The sequence below is a fragment of the Catharus ustulatus genome, chromosome 3 (assembly GCF_009819885.2).
Source record: "Catharus ustulatus isolate bCatUst1 chromosome 3, bCatUst1.pri.v2, whole genome shotgun sequence".
Classification (NCBI taxonomy): domain Eukaryota; kingdom Metazoa; phylum Chordata; class Aves; order Passeriformes; family Turdidae; genus Catharus; species Catharus ustulatus.
In genome coordinates, this window is record NC_046223.1 from 115,640,063 (window position 1) to 115,662,000 (window position 21,938).

The window sequence follows — 21,938 nt, forward strand, 5'->3', positions numbered from 1 at the left end:
TCCATTGGTTAAGGCAGGTGCTATTCCCTGTTCAGATTACATGTCTGGACTTTTTCCCTAGCAGTGGAAACCCATAGGTACATCCACAAAAGAACATTTAATTTTTATGACTAAGTAGACTGTAAATATGCACAGACAAGTACACTTCTACTCTGCAGAAAGCTTCTTTCATGGGATTGCTGAGGAGGTAAGAGTTTATTCAATATTAAAAGAAAAGGGTTATAGAATTTAGACAGGGTACAAGTAATATCCAATAATTTCCCAAAGTATTTCATACATGTATTTCTTACTTTTATCTGTTTACTTCCCCAGGGAAAATGTATTGTGACTATTCCAGCTTGCATTATCCTTGACAATGTGCAGGAGGATAAAAAGGACGGATCTTTGCAACTCTTGCACATGTGTGTTGTGGTCAGCCCCAATGCTAATAAAATTCTGAGCTGTCTCATCATATGCGTAGATACAAACTAATAAGATGGAATACAGAGAGAGAAGCTGACAGGGAGATGGAAATGGAAGGTTCTAAAAATATTTTAGGGCACTGGGATGGCTTTGGAAGGACAGTAGGAATGAATTGAGCAGTGGGTGTTGGAAGTGACAGCTCCACTGCTGTTAGAAGCAGTATCAACTCCTGCAGCATCAGCCACTTCTCAGTCATCTTCAGGATACCCATGCTGAGGATTTTTGTTCCTAGAGGGTGGATGGCTAATCTGTCCTGGCCATTGCGGATCCTTCCTATTAATGATTTTATCAGTTTCTCTGTGACTCATAATACATAGAATGACAACAAATTTAATTTTCACCTATGTGAAATTGAAGAATCACTGTCTACAAGTTTGATAGAATCACCAGGACCACCCTGTATTTTCCCACCAAGCTACTTTCCCATCATTCCCCAGTCTGTACTGGCACATGGAGTTATTACTTTCTGTTCCAAGGATTTGGCATTTTCCTTTCCTGAACTCAGGAGATCCCCAGTGGCCCATTTCTTCAGCTTGTTGAAGTCCCTCTGAATGGCAGCACAACCAGTTTGCATATCAACCACTCCTTTCAATATTGTACTATTTGCAGACTTGCATGTATTCATCATCTTTGCCATTGAAAATGCTGAACAGCAGTGGCCCAGCAGTGACCCCTTGGGAACTGTGACTGTCCTCCTCCTGGACTTTGTGCTGCCACTCACACCCCCCCTGAGCCTGGGAGACCAGCTCCCTTCCAGTCCACCTCACTGTCCACTTATCTATTTTATTCTTGATCTACTTGCCTGTGGTGGTTGTGTCAAACACCATGAAAAACTTTTCAAAGTTAAAATGAGCAATACCCTCATTGTCTTATTAATTTCAGTGCAGACAGCTACCCTGTTGAGGAGGAATGTTTTTCCCTTCATAAATCTATGTTCCCTACACCTTACTGCCTCCTCATCCTTCATACATTTGCAGGAGGTTTCCAGGATGAGTTGTTCCATTACCCTTGCAGGCTGATCAGTCTGTACTTTCTTGGATCCTCATTCAGGGTCTTTCTGGAAAATAAGAGTGAGATTTTTTCTTTTCCAGTCCTCAGGGATCTCTGTCAGTGGCCATGACCTTTCAAAGGTAGTTGAGAATGGCCACCCAACTGCCTCAGTACTCCTGGGACATCTCACCAGATCTTCTGGGCTTCAGTAGAGAATAGATCCACTTGTATACAAGTTCCCTATGCTGGACCTCATCCACTGATGGTCAGACTTGTTCCAGATTTTCCTTTTGCTCTCTGAGACTACTGAAGGCAAACCTTTCTAGGAAAAATAAAGGAAAATGTGGTATTTGTTTCCCTGCTTTTTCTGTATCAGATGTCACTGGATCCTCTGGCCCATTCAGCACCAAACCCACATTTTTTCTGATCTTCCTTCCCATAGAAACCTTCCTGTTGACCTTCATGTGTTTAGTGAGAATCAACTTCCCTGTGAATTCCAGCCCTGATCCCTGGGTGCTCTGACAGCATCACTAAATTCCTCCTGGGTACCCATATATGCAAACTGATGACAACTATCATTTGTACCCTTCTATTTTACTTATTTTCATAAATTCAAACCATATCAAGTCTATGAATATGAAACATTGTTTTTATCATGATTTATTAGTCTACTGACGTCATAAGCAGCCCTGGGCAAGAACTGGATATTTTGCTTTACACAGTTAGTTCTTCTTGGTTCTTCCAAAATGGTTTTTCTATTAAGTGAAACTGTAAAAAGCAATGTTATGAGGGCATCAAAAAAAAAAAAACCTATCACAGAAAAATTCTTTTATTTTGTTTTTCCTAAACTTAATATCCTTCCCCACAACACTGCTTGCTTTCTAGAAAGTAATCTCAAATAAGAGGATGGATATATTCCATCCTGAGATTAGGAGGGAAAAAAACCAATGAAATTGACAGTTTGAAAAAAGTCTTCATTTTTTATGATAATGGAATTGTCTTTTTAATGTATATATATAACCAATTTCCAACCTGCAGTAAAAAATGACTTAAGAAGAAAGCCAAAGACTATAATAACTGTGTCCCAAACCATAATTTAACTAACAGCAGCAGACTTTTCTTCATGTCCTAATAAGCTTCTCTTTCTTTCATAAACATTTCAATCCCTTTGAAGAAAATTAACAGTACAATACGAAAGCACAATGCAATAATATATTTCCATGTATATACCTGTATAGGTATAAAGTGGTATAAGCATCAGTTTGCTAGGAACTCTAGGTATAAATATAGATGTAGGTATATGTGTAGTGTTTTCTCATTGAAAAAAAAAGCATTTTTTTGCAAAGTGCAAAATCATTGTCCTCTAACCTAATTCCTGAAATGCTGTAGAATGCAATAGACAAGGTCTGTGCCTGTAGGGAGAATTTCTTTTCATCCCAACTTTCCCTGTCTTCCTAGGGCATGTTGTCTTTCACCTCAGAAACTTTGCCTGACTTTTCCAGTTTTCTCCTCCACATTCAGGCTTAATCCATTTCTCATCTGCTCTACCCCCCTATGGCACTTCTGCTTCCATTGCAGACGTTCATAAGTCACAGTCTTTAAGCAACTGTTTTTCCCAGCCATGCCCATGCAGCTGACATGTCCTGCTTGGGGGAGTATTTCCTTCTTGCATGCTTTCTAACGCACTTTCAGTGATTTTGCCATTTTACAGCCTTTTGCCAAATGCTCTGTCTTTTCCAGTTCCTTTACTTGCACCATTTGTCAGAGTGGTTCAAAACAAAGAAAGGACTTTTGGGGCCATCCCAGATCATAATTACTGGTGTCAAGAGAGGATTCTTCCTTGTTCTTCTTGGTTCAAGCTTAATTTCATCTTTTATGAAAGATGGATCAGAAGAATAAGTGCATCTTTTGACATTTGTGTTTATTAAATTGTCTTACTGATTTCAGTTTGTGGATTCCATGATCTATTTTTCACAGAAAGGTATCAGAACACTCCTGAGATAAATTGCATTAAAGGGAGACAGAAACTGGAATAGTCTGTGTTATAGACCACATTCATATATGAAAATAAAGATGCACTGGCTAAAAGGTTTGTTCATTTTCTATAAATATGGAATGGAATGGAATGGAATGGAATGGAATGGAATGGAATAGAATAGAATAGAATAGAATAGAATAGAATAGAATAGAATAGAATAGAATAGAATAGAATAGAATAGAATAGAATAGAATAGAATAGAATAGAATAGAATAGAACAATCTAATTGGAATGGACCTACAATGACCATCTAGTCCACCATTTATTTCTGTGTTGTTTCCTAGCCTTTGCTGGTCTCATTTTGAATACAGCTTTTGGAAACATCAAGTTACCAACATTTGTTTCTGCAATATTATGCCTTGATAGGTTCACATCAAAATGAAAGTGTTCCTGCTTTCAGCTTCCTGTTGTTGGTCATCCTATTGCACCTTATCAGTGCTATTTGTAAACCTCAAAACATCGATACAGCTTGCTTTCTAAAATACCAAATATGCTGCTTTTCTTGGTTTTGCATCAGTCCACTTAATTAAGAAAAATCTTTTGTCCTAGAAATATGCCCATGGAAAATACAGATCAAGCTGATCTAAGGTGCTAATGACCTATCTGTGTACAGATACCTAAAGAAAGCAATCTCAGGGATATGAGTCAATCTCTCTAGAGAGATTTGTAGAGGTAGAACTTTATTCTTCCTAATTTCCACACACAGTTTTACCAAAACTCACTGCAGAATGTCCCATACAACAGGCTTACTTAAGGTGCCTTTTGTGTCTGAACCATTGTCTCTGACCACACTGATCCCTTCCATTGTATTTTGGAGTTGAGCATTTAACATAAGTTCCAAAGATCACTTGAATCCCCTTAGCCAGTCTGGATAGGGTTTCTGTAACATTTCTCCCATGGAATAAAAGACAGAATAAGAGGAAATGGCGTCAAGTTGCACCAGAGGGGGTTTGGATTTGTTGTTAGGGAGAATTTCTTCCCTCAAAGGGTTGTCAAACCCTGGCACTCATGGAAGTAATGGAGTCACCACCCCTGTAGGAATTTAAAAGGCATGAGGATGCTGCACTTGGGGAAGTGGTTAGTGGTGAACATTTCAATGTTTGACATTGTTGAAGCACATTCATGTTTGCAGATCATAAACATAACTGTTTCACTGCAGTAATTTTCTCAGCAGCTCAGGAGACCCCCAATGGCAGGAGGGTTGGAATTACATTATTTTTAAGGTCCCTTCTGTTAGGAACAAGTTTCTAAGTTTCAGTATTCATGTTTAATTGTTAATGTTAAATTCCAAACTTTACCCTGTTCTGATTCCTAATTAATATTAATTGTTAATGTTAAATTATTGGCCTCATTCCGTTTCTGTCCCCAGTTGTCTCACCCTATGTGCCCTTTCCTTTCCATTGGGTAATACAGCTGCTGCTCCCCTGAATTGGCGTGTGTGAGGAAGGTGACATCATGGATCCATATGCAAATGAAAGGAGTGCAAAGGACACTGGGACACTATTCGGACCTAAAACCCCTTAAGACAATGAGCCCAAACGACATCTGGAACTGAGGAGAGTGTTCCCAGGCTGGGAAAACAGGGCAGGACACGGGTTTGTCATCTTGAGCTGCTTTGATTCCATCGCCATGACATGAGCAGCACCTTACCAACATGACACCCCTAGACAAAGGACCAAATTCAACTTCCTTGGGATTGTTGCAAGGACGGAACCCCCAGCTCTGCCGGTGAAGACAAAGCTGCACTTCTCCTCCTCTGGATCATCCATCGGGAGCTGTGGCAGCGTGAGCAACCCCTTGGGCTCCCCACCCAAGCTGATTTTCTAATAACGGCCTTACAAAGGAGTGGGTGTCCTGGCCCAATTTATTTCACCTTCCAACCCAAACCATTCTGTGATTCAAAGAAAATGTAAGATAAAAGTTCAGTTGATGTCTTGATGAAGCTGCTTTTGACACTACACCCTGGAGAATATGACTTTCCATTGCCAAATATGAGCAAAGAGTGGTGAAAGAACCATAAGCCAACGTTTATGCAGTCCTTTGAAGCTGGAAAAATGCTTCTCCATGCTTTTTCTTTTATTTTTTCCCCTCCCAAATTCTGGCAGGCATTTAAATGGGACATTTTTACCCAAAGCGCTCTTTTAGCCTTTTATTTTACACAGCTAAATTAGACATTTTGTTCCATTCTCTAAAAAATAATAATTAAAAGAATAAAAATGTCTGATTTGATTCCTAATATGCAGTGAAAGCTTAAGCTAGCTAATAATTGCTAATATACTACTTAGAGCTTCCTCTGACTCACAGCCAACTGCAGAGGGCAAGTCAAAACAGCCTTGGATAAATAATTAAAGCATTTAAAGATGTTAGGCTTATATTTTGATCCTAATCTTTAGCTAGTATAAATCTACCCAGCTCAATGGAGTGAAGCTGCAGAAACTGAAGATTGAGTCTTATTTTTGAGACTTCCCTAGGTTGTGAGTAGAGTTTGTATTTATTGATAATTCTACTTCCAGTTATTCATTTCTCACTGTCTGATTATTTCTGAAGCATTTTTCGAATGGGATTAAATGTAGATTATTATCCTTTAATTTCTGGACCTACTACAAAGGCAAATTCGGGAAGCACTGGAATGGACATAATTGTATTTTTAGACATGGATTGGTCTCATATAACTTTGTCTGTCTGACAGACTAACACCCAGATCTGAGTTCCTTTTAGGATCAGTGGTGCTGAAAAATGTTTCAAAGATTTAACTCACCTTTTTCCTGGCAAATATCGAAAATATCTCAGGGAATATGAGTTCTAGAAGCATCTGTTTCCGCCTGCTGACTATTAATTAGAGAATATAGCTAATTTACACATTATTGTCAATTTTATTTTCTATTAATAAAGGTGAGATGACTTTTCTTGCCATTGAGCAAGCTTGTCACTAAAGTGCACTAGGCTTTACACAGGGCCTTTGCACAAAATGGTACAGCTTAAGGGAAACTTCCCAGTTCACCAGAACAGAGAGAACATATGTAAAACTCTTCTCTCTGGTAGTAAATGACTTTACTCAACAGGCGTGCTGTAACTTCCACTTTCTCTTTGCCTGCCTTCTTCCAAAGTTATGTTTTCCTGTGTTTAGCAGACATTAACATAATTTTCTCCACATTTATCAGGTACCTTCAATATCAGTGTGGATTCCCTTGGCTCTGCTATAACATAAAAATCTGTAGGAGCAGTGGTCAAGTGAGTGGGCTGTGGGCCAGACTAGGACCAGTGACAGCATCATTCCATTATCCCATAATTGTATCCTCATCAACAGGAATGCAGCAGTCTGGCAAAGGCCAGAAAATGGCCAGCACTCCCTGTTTTTGATTTGCCTGCAAGTCTTGATTGGTCATTACTACTTCTGTCCTGGGGAAAGACACGGTGGATAAATGCCACTCATAGGAGTGACCTTTCTGGTAATCCCCGCCATTTGAGTGGAAGCAGGATCAGGAAATTCAGATCTCCAGGGCTTTTCAGTCTTCACCTTCCCTGCATTGCCAAAAAACCACGTCTTACAGAGGCAATATTCAGTTTTTTCTGCAGTCCTCTGAGTGTTTGAGCTTCTCATGCTCTGACAGCCTTAAGGAGAATGTATTGGCTGCCAAAAGGAGCTGGCTTTGCTTTAGGGCTCCACATACTCCTGTTGCTTAAGCTGTGGCCTACAAGGAGCATTCAGAGCAAGAATAAAATGAGATAGGGCTGCTACATTACTGGAAAGTGGAGATTGCCTTGAGACAATGGGTTCTGGGGGTCTGAGAATTTTTTTTTTTAATTTTTTTTTTTTTTTTTTTTGTAATGAGCATCCTTCATTCAGCACTTTGTACCTTTGCTGCATAAAAGACTCAAATGACAGAGTTTAGGAATGAGGTCAATGTAATTTGGTCAATATAAATGCAAATTTAATCAAAATACAGTTAACATTTTGTACTAGTTATGGTGATCATGATTATAGCATTTAGGGATAATCAAAATGGCAAATCTCTTTGTTTTTTTTGGTTTTTTTTTTTTAGCAAACACATATTTCACCCCTCCCAGATATCTCAGTTCCACCATCCACCTAAGCACAGGGATTGCACTGTTTTTGAATAGTTCTTGTCAGAAGGCATAAAATCCAGCAAAGCACTTCTGGATCTAAATCCAAATGTCTATGTTAGCCTAGCAAACAAACGAAGTTATATGAGACAGATCCAAATCAGAAAAGGAGTTGTATCTACTCTGGCATGACCTGAATTCATTTCGCAATTCCTGTGAAGACAATTCCATCCACTTATCCTTAGTGAAGACCCTCAATGAAAATTCAGAGACATTCAATGTCGATCTTCTCCAAGAAGAGTTGCAAACATAAAGGTTCTGAAATTTTCAGAATTACAGACTCAGGAATCTCCATTTTGTGAAAAACTCTCAAATGGGGTGTTCTTTTCCTCACATCTCAGTGTCTGTGACCTACTACATATGTACTACTACCTGAATTATGTTAGGAGTCAGAACTAGACACTGATCCACTGAATCAAATCACAGAATGGATTGGGATGGAAGGGACCTTAGAGCTGATCTAGTCCCAACCCCCTGCCATGTACAGGGACACACAGAACTCTGTGTTTCTTTGTAGTCCCCTATATAAGCACCACCTTCCATTATAGCCACAGAGATCTCATTGATATTTAAACCCAAGATGACCAGAAAGTGGTTCAGATTACTCTTAAGCAAACTCTTCAGTTTGGACAACTGAATCTCTGCTTCTAGACTCAAAATATTGCCCTGGTGGGATTTCTACCGAGTATTGTGAAAGCTTGTAGACACCTATGAAGGGCACAACCCTCTTGTCTGAACATTTTAGTTCTACTGCCATTTCAGATGAGGATAATGGCCATGAAACAGGGCCTGAGGACAGCTGGAACACAGGCAAGAATATCCCAATAGCATTGAACATTGTTAGGCATCTGAGCACAGGTCTGTATTTAGGGACAGTCAAGCTGTAGATGAGTTGAAGAATGAAAGACAGATGATAGATAGATAGATAGATAGATAGATAGATAGATAGATAGATAGATAGATAGATAGATAGATAGATAGACAAATAAGATATTAATAAATAAATAAAAACCAGGCCATCTGGGCTCCTGTTGTCACTTCAACCACTCAAAGACCCCCAATGAATGTTACCTACAAAGAAAAGGCAGAAAGAAGAGGGACAAAATCATCTGAAGAAAAGACTAATGAAGACATAATGGCTGTGTTCACATACCTAAAAATTGGAGATGAAGAAGAGTAATAAAAGTATTCACTATATCCAATGAGTGTGAGGGAAATAATTCTGACCAAAAACTTCAGAAGGGACACCTCTCTAAAGAAATGGATCATTGCAAAAGCAGAGCACCTGGAAAGGTTGCAGTGTGTCCATGCCTGGAAGCTTTGTGAACAGGTACATGGACTGGGTTTCCTCCTGAGGTCTCTTCCAGCCCCACTTCTAATGAGTCTATGACTGTATTTTTCTGTGCTGGGGAATTGGAAAATGATCTCTGTGGGTGGAAATGGTCTTACCCCCATCACACAGGCCTCCTGACACCGCCAACAGAATTTTAAATGAGGAGCTAGACAGTCTGTAGCTCTTTAATAGGGCTTTGCTGCCAAGGGGCCCAACATATTTCCCATAATGAGGCAAGGGTAGGAGGAGAGAAGAGGGAAATTCCTCCATTCTTTATATTTCCATAGTATTTTGTAATTAATTTGATGCTTTTACAGAAAATTAATTGGTTTTTGATAATGAAATATAGAGAACTAACCAGACACCAGCAAATTAAAAAAAAATTTAAAAATCACAGCCTAATGGGCCCCCACGTCAGACTGATAATGCTGTCTCCCTCAGGTGCTTAAGGGAAAAATAGCCCAAGAGGAGACACTGTGAAAGTCCTTGTCAATTGAAGGGTTAATCTGCCTTCCTTCCCCACTCCCCTGCTCCCTCACAACTAAAGCTAAGCAGATTAATTAAAACTTAAAAGGATTCTGATTTAGTTACAAGTAAGAAAGTGAAGCACTGCAGCCTCATGCCTATAATTCACCATTGCAGAGTAACACTTGGACAGGCCGAGCTGTAATTACCTCATGATGTACTGTGTTCCCTGCAATTCCTCACAAAACCTCCCTTTTAGGTTTTTCCCTGCCTTACCTCCTCCCTGGCTGAAGGCATTTACAAGTGGTAAATATTAATTGTTGGGGAGATGACAGCTGTGGGTCAAGTAGGGGCTGATGGATCGGCTCTGTAAATCCAACAGGTATCTTCTCCACTTCATCTGTCATCCCCTGGTGAAACAGAAAGCCATTCTGGAATATTTCTACTTAATATTTCATTTTTTTTTCTCAATATATTACTGGAAGAAAAACAGTAAGAGGAGGAAAGAAAAGAGAATCACAGTAAAGCATATCTTCCCATTCCCCACAAAGTACTATGAAGTAGAGCAAGTCATTAATTTTCCACACATAGCAGTTAAATTCACACATTATTTACTGTAGGAAATACACAGTAAATTTTCTCTTTCTGCAAGAATTTCTGATCTGTAAGCCACCAAGGCCACAGATTCTAAATACAATTAATTCATCCTTTGTGAAGTTCCACAGGTCAGGGTGTGGAGGAATCTGGTCCAGTGGAAGGTGTCCCTGCCCATGGCAGTGCATTGCAATCTTCAAAGTCTCTTCCAATCCAAATCATTCTGAGATTCCAGGATTCTGTGAGATCTGGTAAATATACTATACAACTATTTTGATGTCCTTAAAAACATGAGAATGAAAATACTTGTGTGTTATGGCTTAGTTATTTGCATAGAAGTGATTTTCCACCTATGAAGATGTTCCACATCTACACACCTTGTGAATCCTTCCAGGGATGATGACTCCACCACTTTCCTGGAGAGCCTTTTCCAAAGCATGACTGCCCCTTCAGTGAAGGAATTTCACTTAAGAGCCAATCTAAACCTCTCCTGGTGCAACTTGAGGCATTTTCCTCTTGTCCTATCACTTGTTACCTGAGAGAAGAGATTGACCCCCACAGGGTTCCAACCTCCTTTCAGGGAGCAGTAGATGAAGACATCCATAAAATTAACTGGACAGACCTGTCCAGTGGGATGGAATATGCTGCACTTCCATTTTGAGAAGGTAGAAGTTTGATAGGGAGACAATGTTGGAGATATCTGTCTAGAGACCTTGAGGCAGCTTGATTTCACATAGAATCACAGAATATCCTGAGCTGGAATGGACCCACAGGCATCATAGAGCCCAGCTCCTGACCTTGCACAGGGCACACCAAGATGCGTCTGAGAGCATTGTCCAAATGCTTCTTGAGCTCTGTCAGGTGTGTTTTACTTAAGTGGCGAAAACATTCACAGAGGATGTATCGGTACGGTATTAAAACAACAAAAAGAATGAAAGATAGATAATAGATAGATGATAGATAGATAGATAGATAGATAGATAGATAGATAGATAGATAGATAGATACATAGAAACCAGGCCATCTGGGCTCCTGACACCTTTTTGACTATCAAGGAGAATTACTCATTTGTCTGTAAATCTCTCCAAGCACTCGGTTCAGATTACAGCGCCATTTGATATGCAGAGACTCTCCAGCAATGATCCAGAGGTGGTAACATCCCCCAGAAGTGCAGAGTGAGATCTAGCTGGCCCCTGCAGATGTTCAGGATACCTTTGGCTTCTCAAATTACACTTGGTGTATCCATGAGACACCTGAGCTGAGCCTCCAGCGCTTGTCAGTGACCAAGAGACCTTTGTAAATCAACTCAGGCTGCATAATTCAAGTGTGAAGGGATGGGCTGGAGCAGCAAATTCCCTCACTGACAGTTTAAGGTGGATTCAGAGGTTTTGACTCATGTCATAGCTTTGATTTTCAATGATAAATTGAAAAGAAAAAGCTTTTCAACAAAAGATTTTTTAGGATGAATTAGGAGGCAACAAAACTAGAAAATGCACATTTTTCAAATCTCAGGTCTGGGATCATGTGGAGATTGCATGAGAACAGAGGTATATACACTCTTGGTATATTTTATTCTGCAAGTCTATAGATGTGTCTAATCAACATTAATGCTTATTTACTATACACCACGTGCTGGTGGTGGGTCCTTCTCAATTCCTTTTTTATCAACTACCAATCCAAAATTCACTGGTTATGAGACCAATCATTTATTTTCCCTTTTTAATAGATTTGTAAAGTAGATTTATTATTAAGTTTAGCCTTTTTTATCTTCAAACTCTTCTTCCTATAAAAATATTATGATTTCTAGATTTCTAGATCTTGTGATTTCTAGATTTTTATATAGCCATACAGTTTACGCCACTGGAATAGCAGAGCTTATACTTAGATCTCTAAACAATAGCAAAAAGGAAAACCAAAAAATCTGGTACATATGTTCAGCTTTTATAGTATAATTTCTGCCAATTGCAAGGGAACCATTCCCACATTTAAAGTTGACTATGCATAATGTTTGGGAAAGTGCATCTGGTTTGGTATTCTTATAAAAATTTGGAGCACTTTTTGTGGCAGTTTACAGGGCTGTGAACTTTGTCAGGGAATGGCCTGCTGTCAAGACAGTGTCTTTTGCCAATATCATAAATGTTACTTAGATTTGATTGATTTATATGTTATTGAGTGATTTATTTCCTGCCAGAGTTCAAGAAGTCATCAACGGTATCAGGGTGCTTATAACTGGGCAGTTTTTGTTCAGTTCAAACCCCAAAAAAAGGTAGTTTTAATAATCTTTTTAAAGCATGGATCTGTTTTAGGTCCCTGACATCTCATAAACAGCCCTTTTTTGTTGTTGTTGGGTTGGGTTATTTTATTATTTGTTTGTTTTAGGGGTGTTTGTGGTTTTTGTTTTGTTTTGCTTGTTGGGACTTTGTTGTTGGTTTGTTTAAGAAGGATTTATAAGAAATGTATAGTGATGGTTCACTTCAGAGTGCATGTACAATATTCCTTTTAGGTTTTCTGAGTCATATCAGGAAGAACATTGCCAGCAGATGAAGGAAGGTGATCCTTGCATCTGTGCTCAGCCCTGGAGGCACATCTGGGGTGCTGTGTCCAGTTCTGGGCTCCTCAGGACAAGAGAGCCATGGAGCTCCTGCAGTGTGTCCTGTGCTGGTGACAAAGGTGATGAAGGCACTGGAGCATCTCCCTGCCCAGGAAAGGCTGAGGGGGCTGGGGCTGTTCAGCCTGGAGAGGAGATCCTGAGAGGGAACCTCATCCCTGAGTGTCCCTGTGTGCAGGGAGGGGCAGAGCAGGGCCCAGGCTCTGCTCCAGGGCCCAGCAATGGCACCAGAGGAACGGACAGGGACTGATCCCAGCAAGTTCCACCTGCACAGGAGGCAGAACTTCTGTACTGGGCAGTGACCCAGCACTGAACAGAGACCAGAGAGGCTCTGGAGTCTCCTCACTGGGATATTCCAGAATGATCTGGGCACAGCCCTGTGCCCTGAGCTCTGGGATGGCCCTGCTGGAGCTGGGAGGTGGCACCGGATGAGCCACTGTGGTCCCTCCCAGCCTGACCCAATCTAGGATTCTGTGATATGACACAGATTAAAGACTTCCCAACAGAACCAGCAGTTTGAAGTTCTGACAGGAATGCTCCTCCCAAACTATCACGAGCATGTGATGTGCTCCTCATGGTGTAGTGCTGTGGAAAGGAAGAATCCACAGGGGTCTGTGCTAGAACTGCAGCACCACATGAAACCATAGGACATGTTTGTAATTAAAAACTATTTCCTCTGACTCTAGGGCTAATATTTTTAGACTAATTCTCAACTGGTTTGTAAAAGAAGATGTATTCAGTAAGACCACAGACTCTAGAGACAGCTTTTTGGTCTCCAGCAATGGCCAGTTCTGAGGGGTTGTTAGGAAGGAGCATAAAAAGAAAAATATGCATTGATGTTGCCACATTTGAGCTTTCCAGCCTTCTGCAATCTGTGGCTATGCAATTTCCTGACCTGGGGGTTATTCCTTTGTCTCTCATAGTCTATGAAGGGTTTTCCTTCTGTGTTTGTATCTAATTGCTTTTCGAACCCGTGAAAACTTATGACATTCACAACATCCCAACATCCCGTGGCAATGAGTTTCATAGTTTAATTTTGTGCTGTGTGAGAAAGTACTTTCCTTTAATCATTTTGAGCCCACCTTCAGATAACTTTATTTGATACCTGCTAGATTTTGTATTACAAGGAATAGCAAATAATTGTTCTTTCTTTGCCTCCTCCATGATTGTCATGATTTCATAGACTTCTGTCCCATCCTGAAACAATTAGTCTCTCCAGGCTGTAGATATTTATTTCAGTTTATCTGTCCTTACATGGAGCCCATTTCATACCTTTAAGCATCTTTGTTGTGCTTTCCTTATTTTACCATTTTTTTTCTCTATTTATACGAGTTGTACTGTGTACAGTTATTTACACCTGTTAAAGGAGATAGCATCATTTTTTCATGCTAATACAGGAACATTTTCCACCTATTTTTGACTACAAATATGTGAGGCTGTGGCTAGTGTGGTTCTCCACAACCAGTAAATATGAAGCAGTTTCAACTTAGGAAAAAATCTATTCTGACTGGTGATGATTTCTGGGTTCCATGTTTTTTTAAAAAAAGAAATATTTATTTAATATTTGTTTTGATTATTCCATCTGATGTTCCTCAATCTGGTGGAGAGAAAACAATATGTTCTGCTAATGACTATGTTTTTAATGTCTGATGAATTTTCTTCTGTGAGAGAAGGACACAGCTCTTTCAAACTCAGCAGCTGAATAGATCTATATGCCCTAAGGCAGAATGTTGTCAGGATAATGACACAGCTAATGTAATTAATTAACCCTTTTGAAGTCTTAATGTTTCAAAATTCCAGGTAATGGTATTTAGGTAGCCATTTTATTTTATTTTATTTTATTTTATTTTATTTTATTTGGACTTATGTAAGATTGCAATTTGATACCTAAGCAAAAAACCCTCCCCCAAAAGGAAGAAGAAAGAATGAAAAACAAAACATGGTCACTGAATAAAAAAACCCCAAACAACAGGATACATTATGGAAGCAGAAAATTTTTGAGCTATATCATTTTTAAAATTGCATTTTCCACATTGTATGCTAACAGCAAAAATATCTCCAAAACAAATGTTTTATACTGTAAAAATAATGATAATAATAATAATAATAAAATCATTTCTTTGGATGTGAAGCTTGAAACATGGGTTCAAAACCTCTCTGTGCTATGGATTGCAAATCACAATGTGACCTTGGTTGCAACATTTAATTGCTGTGTACTTCATTCCATGATCTTTAAAAATGGGACAATATCATTTCCTTATCCCTGATTTTTATCTGGCTCGTTTATTCACACTGCAAATAGGGCAGGATATGGGGTTTTTTTTAATGGTAGGAACAGCCCTTCATGCAGGGAAGTTCTGAACTTGACACAAACCTTTTGTTACTGAGCCCTGCAGATGAGGTGACACTCAGTGTTGATAAATATGTCTGAGCAACGAAGTAATTTGAAGTTGCATTTTAATTCTGTTCAAGTAAGATGAGTGAAATCCTGGTTTGATTTATATCAGTGAAAATCTGGAATAATTCCGCTGAGCTCTCGGGGGTCTTTCTCATTTACATTGAGGTGACAAAAAACTTGCATTAATTGCTTTTATTTTTATCTTGGAACTGAAATTAAAGCATGTCTGTTACTTTTAGATTATATTTGGTGTATTTTTTAATCCATGGAAGAGCAGTTTTATGCTGTCACTGAAGATGTCCTTCTGCATCAAACAATCCAGTGAATACAGAGTCACTGTATAAATGAAAAGTTTTTGAAAACTGCTTCTCTTTTTCTGTGCATTTTTCTATTCTTTTCACAAGTATTTCAGTTTGGACACTACATATGTGTAAACTTGTGATTATCCAGGCCCTGGACATTACAAAATCTCTGTGAAGTCTCCTGCCATGCTCAAAGCTTTTCCATTTCTGTAACAATGCCTTTTGTAAATGCAGCAGCAGAACTGGTAGCATAGCTGGGAAAGCTATGCTTTACCTCTCCTTTAATTTTGCAGTTTTGAAATTATGTCTGCTTCACCAGAACAAGGTTTTATTTTAAAAAAGCCTAATTAAAATACCAAAAATGTCAAATTTATTATGATAATGTTAAGGTGTAGGATTTGAACATTTTTTTGGTTCAAAATTAAGAGAAAGTCAGGCAAGGCACTCCATAATAAAGATCAGTCAAATTACGGGTTTTAAATTACTCAAAATTGATATTTTTATTTCAGTTTGCTTTGCTGGGAATAAAAAAAAGTTTAAAAAAATCTGGATGTTGAAAAAAACACAGTCATGGAGTCACAGAAGCATATAATCCTACAAAGATTTGTGTTGGAAGGAACCTTAAAACTCATCCAGTTCTACCCCCTGCCATGAGCGGGGACACCTTCCACTATCCCAAGCTGCTCCAAGCCCCATCCAACCTGGCCTTGGACACTTCCAGGGATGGGGAAACCACAAATTCATTGTGGTATTTTCCAGAGTTATTTGTCCTCCCAAGGTTCCAGGTGAGCTCTGGACCCTTTCAAGACAGAGATGGTGCAAACCAGACACAACAAAGGAATGATGCTGTCTGTGCTGCAGCACACTCAGGTAATGACAAAATGGAATGGAATTCCTGTGGCACTGCAAGAAGGACCCTCCTTGCTCCTCAGCATCCCCACCTTGAATCCAGACCCTTGTGGATGCTGGATGATGAACTGGACTCCAGCCTGTTTTACCTGTTCACCCCTTGCCATGCAAGATTAAAGTGTTTGGGGCAGTGGATGCAAGGCATTTGTAAGGGAGTCATTCTGCAATTTGCACACCCAGCTCGTTTTCTTTCCCATTTTTCATCCCTAATGGTATTTGGGCCTGTTGCTCTCTCCTCTCCAGGAACATTTGTGGAGGATATGTATGGTGATACAACAATATTGTATACAGATTTTTTAATTGCATATACAGTAGTTTCACGATTATAAGTTGCACCATTTTCACTAAAATTTTGGTCCAAACCCAAAGTGCGGCTTATAATCAGGTGCAGCTTATATATGGACAAAGAATGAAAAGTTGCTGTTTTAGTTGGGAGGACAGGTGTCTGCTAAGAAAGGCAGGAGCTTCTCTTTGAAATGGAGAATGTAAACCCCCTCCCTCCAAATTATTATAATTTTGAAATCAAGGGACTCTCAGGCAAAGATATGGGAATTAGGAATAACAGTTCTTTACTAGGGAAATTAAAATAGAAATACAGTACTACAAAGAACAAACCCCAAACCCTGACACAGTCAGAGTACAGCCTGACACCCGTCAGGCAGGGTGTTGGCAGCAGTCCCATCCCATGGTGGCTGCATCCTCCTGCAGTGACAGATGTGGCTCAGTTGGAGCAGTGCTCCTGTACAAGGTGCAGTTTCCCTCCGGAGCTCCAGTGGGGATGTGGAGAAATCCGGTTTTCCTCTGGAGTCCAGTGGAGAAAGGGGCTCCCTCAGTGTCCCAAAACCTCTGTTTTTATCTTGGTAAGAAATGTTGGGCTCTTCCCCCTGGCTGGAGCAACTCCCAATGGGATGCAGTAATTTTATCAGTGCCACAGTGGGACTCAATGGCCATGAGCAGAAAATGACTGGCTGGAGGAAGGATGGGTTGTGAAAAGATAAAGAACAATGCCCTGCCTGGTTTCAATGGATGCCCATTAGCAGAATATCACCCATGGAGATCAGGATCACTGCCCCCACCCTCAACAGATGGTGATAGAACAGATACCTTTTATCACACTCTGTATTGTAACATGCAGCTTACAATTGTGAAATTACTGTATATATTCTCCATCAGTAAAATTTATATCCTAACACAACACATCAAGCCCTGCCTTTGTCAGCCCTTAAAAAAAGTAAGCCAGAGCAGTGGAGAAGTGCTGTGCTGTAAAAGGCTGCCCATGGTTCCAGGAATCATACCCCAGATGAGCATTAGAGCAGCTGATTTTTAAGCCATATTAAGGGAAAGGCTTACATAACAGCCAGGTACACCAGTTTTACACCAGCTGAGAGATTCTCTGTGCCAAGGCAGCACAAAGATCCAGTCCTTTGGCTGATGCTTGGAGCATCTTGGAAAGAATCCTATTTCTATGCTTCCTTTTTATTTTTTTTTTTTTTCTGGGAATGAGCTTTCCAGTGAATGTGTGTTCAATACTATGCACACATTTTAGTAGCCCAGAATGCTGGCACTAATCTCTTTTCGATCCTGGTGGCAATATCAGAGTATTAACAGAGGCTTTTTAATTGTGGGCTTTTAAACAGCCATATTTAAGGGGGAAAAAAAGGGATATATGCAATATAATCTTGCCCAAATGTTATTTCAATGCCAATAAAATCCAGTGAATAGACTGAAGACCTTAGTAAATAAAACCCCGTTATTTTACTTCAGGGATTGCAATTGTTGGCCAGGCTCAGGATTTTCAGTGAAAATGAGATTGCTGGGTTTATTTTAGCCTGAGTAGATAATTCAAATTGAAAAATAGTTTGATAATTATTCTCATTAGTCACTTAGGACAGACCAAGATGTAATGGATTTAGGCTTTGGCAGGGAAATTTAGGTTAAATTTTAGTAGTTTAAGAAAAGAAAAGAAAGGAAAGAAGAAATGTCAACGAAAAGGAAAGAATTCAAGGAAGAATCTAAGTAACAACAAGAAGACATACTGTGAAACGCTGAAGGATGAGAAATGACAACCTTACCAGGGAGGTGTCTTGATTGGATAAAGTGTTCCTTATGTCCACTGAAGACAATGGATCATTGTTCCTTTATTTACATTTTTTTAATTTATGCTTTATTTGGGCACATGAACGTCCAAAGAAGGGCAATGAAAGTGGTGAAAGGTCTGGAGCACAGGTGTGATGAGGAGCAGCTGAGGGAGCTGTGAAAGGGGCTCAGCCTGGAGAAAAGGAGGCTCAGGGGGGACCTTGTGGCTCTGCACAACTCCCTGACAGGAGGGGACAGCCAGGGGGGTCAGGATCTGCTCCAGGGAACATGCAATAGGAAGAGAAGAAATGGCCTCAAGTTACACAAGGAGGGGCATAGATTGAATATTAAGAATTTTTTCACTGAAAGGTTTGTCAGGAATTGGAACAAACTGGGAATCACCCTCCCTGGAAGAGTTCAAAAGCCATGTGGATGTGGCACTTGGGGACGTGGTTTAGTGGTGGCCTTGACACTGCTGGTTTAATGCTTGGACTAAATTATCTTAGAGGTCTTCTCCAATATAAATAGTTCCATGATTCTATGAATTTTCTTATTATTTCTATACAGCTCAAGAAACAAATGCTGTTTTGGTATTTAGTCATCAAATTGGACATCAAAGGGAGAAATATATTCAAGACTGGGTGTGTATCTCCATCCCTTTTCCAGGAGCTCTTGGCATATCTTTATTATATTAGAGTTTATCATTCAGCCTTATGGATTTCATTATGGATTTTGTGGTTTCTTTTCTGCATGAAGAGTGGAAGCCTCATTTAGAACTGAATAATGACGTGTTAGTATTGGACACAAAATTTGCCTCCTGAAACAGGAGCATTCTGATTCAGCTCCACAGAGAACTCCATATAGCATTGGAAGATATTTTCTCCCTGGAGTCAGCCATGGTAATTTTGAACATTGTTTCTTTGAGTCTCTATCTGGAATTGAGATGCCTTTTGTCACAAAGATTTCAGAGCCTTGGGATAATGCATGACAAGATAATTATGTGCCATACAAAGAGGCAGTAGTGGAAGCTGTAGAACACTGCAGAGTATTCAGTGTATTCCAGGCACCAAAAACTCGTGAATTTGAGAAACATCACCTAATCCTCACTCATTATAAAATCAAGAAGACAGAAAATGGGTTGGAAAATGGGGACATTCAAGGTCAGGTTGGATGGAGCTCTGAGACACCAGGTCTAGTTGAAGATGTTTCTGCTTATTGAAGAGAGGATAGAATAAATTACTTTACATGTGCCTTCCAGCTCAAAATACACCAAGATAAAATAGCAATAACAATAATAATATTAGTGGCAATAATAATTATTATTTGCTTACACTGAAATTAGTACAATGATAAGAAAGCTTTCAAGACTGTCTGTACCATATAATTAAGCAATTAAGCCCTTGACCCATCTCATTGAATTGTTCTTTTCTAGAAATAATTTTTCTTCACTAAGTTATTTGTCAAGACAGCCTCTGATGGTCAACAAGGAGAGACTAGATCCCAGGGAGAATAATTCATCCCATCACAGAACTGGTGCCTCCTTTAGTTACATTTCATTTATTTCTTGATATTTCATATCTGTCTTCTTTCTACAGCAGGTGCATGGCTGACTACTTCAGACTAAATGCCTAATTTTGGTATTGGAAAAGTTAGATATGATGACCTTTGCCTAGACTGGGAATACAAAATGAATTCTTTTATAAGGACTTAAAATTGCTGTAACTGTACTGAATCAACCAGCAGTGATTGATGACTCCTCTTGGACTTATATGAATGTGTCATAGGAACAATATTTTATTTACATCTGAGAACTTGACCTTTCTGAATTGCAGCTTTAATTCAGAAGGAAATAGAGTAAGGAGAGAACTCTGAATAACATGAGTGAAGTACCTATAGGTCTGTGCTGAGAGTCTTGGAATTGATGTTTGGTGCCTAAGAGCTGAATGAAAATATCTGCTGAGTGTGGTGGCACTGAGAGGGCACAGAAGTAGTGTGGAAAGGTTAGGACTAGACTTTAGATTGTCCCTAGCAAGTAAATTGGGAATTACTGCTGAATCTTTTGGTCTGATAACGAAATCAATTTTTATCCTTTGCAATCTAGTAAAATTTCCCAGAGCAGCAGAAGGTTACAGGAGTCCATCAGAGGCTACAGACATGAGATTTTAAATGCTATGAGGCTGAGAGTGTGTTGGACATATCCCAAATTCACTGAGGATAAGCATAGTGCAATTTACAGAGGGATGCCACATTGGCCAGCTCTAAAAGCCAGCTTTTCCCCATGACATTTTCTTTCTATGAGAATGAAATTGTGTAGACTTTTATTTTTGGATTTTTTATATTTTGATACAGTTTTACTGGGAAGTTTCTAGTATTCAGTAGCTTGTCTTTAGTCAACAATAAACAACAAAAATCTTTGAAGATTAGACTTTTTCTGTCAGGTCCACATAAACTTCCAGATATAGTTGGTAGAAAGTGCAAGAAAGGCTGGAATAAACCTTAGAATCCTTCTATTGACTTCTGTGCTCTTTGCATTTGACTTCCATAACTACAGCTGCTCTTGGGGCACTTGAAATACTTTTATTAGACATCAGACAGGAAATAAAATGTTTGTTCAGCACTGTGGAAGGCCTTTGGCACAAGTCATTACAGCTGAAATTTGGAACCAGTTCACTTCTGTTAATTAATTTATACCAATCTATAACTTACAAAAGCAAGAGCTTGACATGTTGTTGTGTTCATTCTGTGTATTAAAAACTGCATGCACAGTCTTCAGGATATTTCATTAATCTGCCTCTTTAATAACATCATGAATACACATATACAGGTTTTCAAGGTACTTACTCAGGTATATTGCTTGTAACACCCCAGTGAACAAAATCTGAAATGGACCTCAGAACCAGTTTTAATTCCCAACTGGGAATAGCTGAGGGTTCAGCTGCCTGAGTAAATGAAGCACTGCTGGAAGTGGGCACAGGCACTAAACTGTGGCTGTTCATTCTGTTCTATATCCAGAACAGTTTTCATTCCAGGCCAACCAGTGTTACCCCAGATGATTTCACTGAATATCTGGGGTCTTGGTGTGGGCCAAGGACAATTCCTTTTAGGCAGTTTGAATGCATTCATGCTGTTGTGGAGGGTGAGGCAATTCAATATTACACACACCAGTCTCCCACCCTGAGGACCAGAGAAAAAGTCCTGGCACTACTCATTTCACTAATAAACACCTGATTTTTTTGTCTTCCAAAAGCTGGTCCTGATTCTTCAAATTTAAGGCTGTTGAATATCTTGACAGCAGCTACCTTTTCTGTCTTGAAACTCTGTGCAAGCCCTATATTGGAAAAGAATTGTAAAACCAAATTCTTAAATTAAAAGGCCATTGGAGAACTGTAATATATGTGTGAAATAAAGATCTTCCCAGTTACATTTTTGCTCTCTCACATGGTAGAAAGGAAATTACAAAACCTGGCAGCAGGTTTTACTGCTTTTTCACCATTTCCAACAGAATTCTGTGACCAAAGCAGTGTGCTAGGATGTGTATTTCTATTACCTCTGTTATTTTATGATTTGTCAGTGAGTAACAGGGGTGTTGCTTGGACTTCAAGATTTCCCTCCCCTTGTGCAATAATTAAGCTCTGATA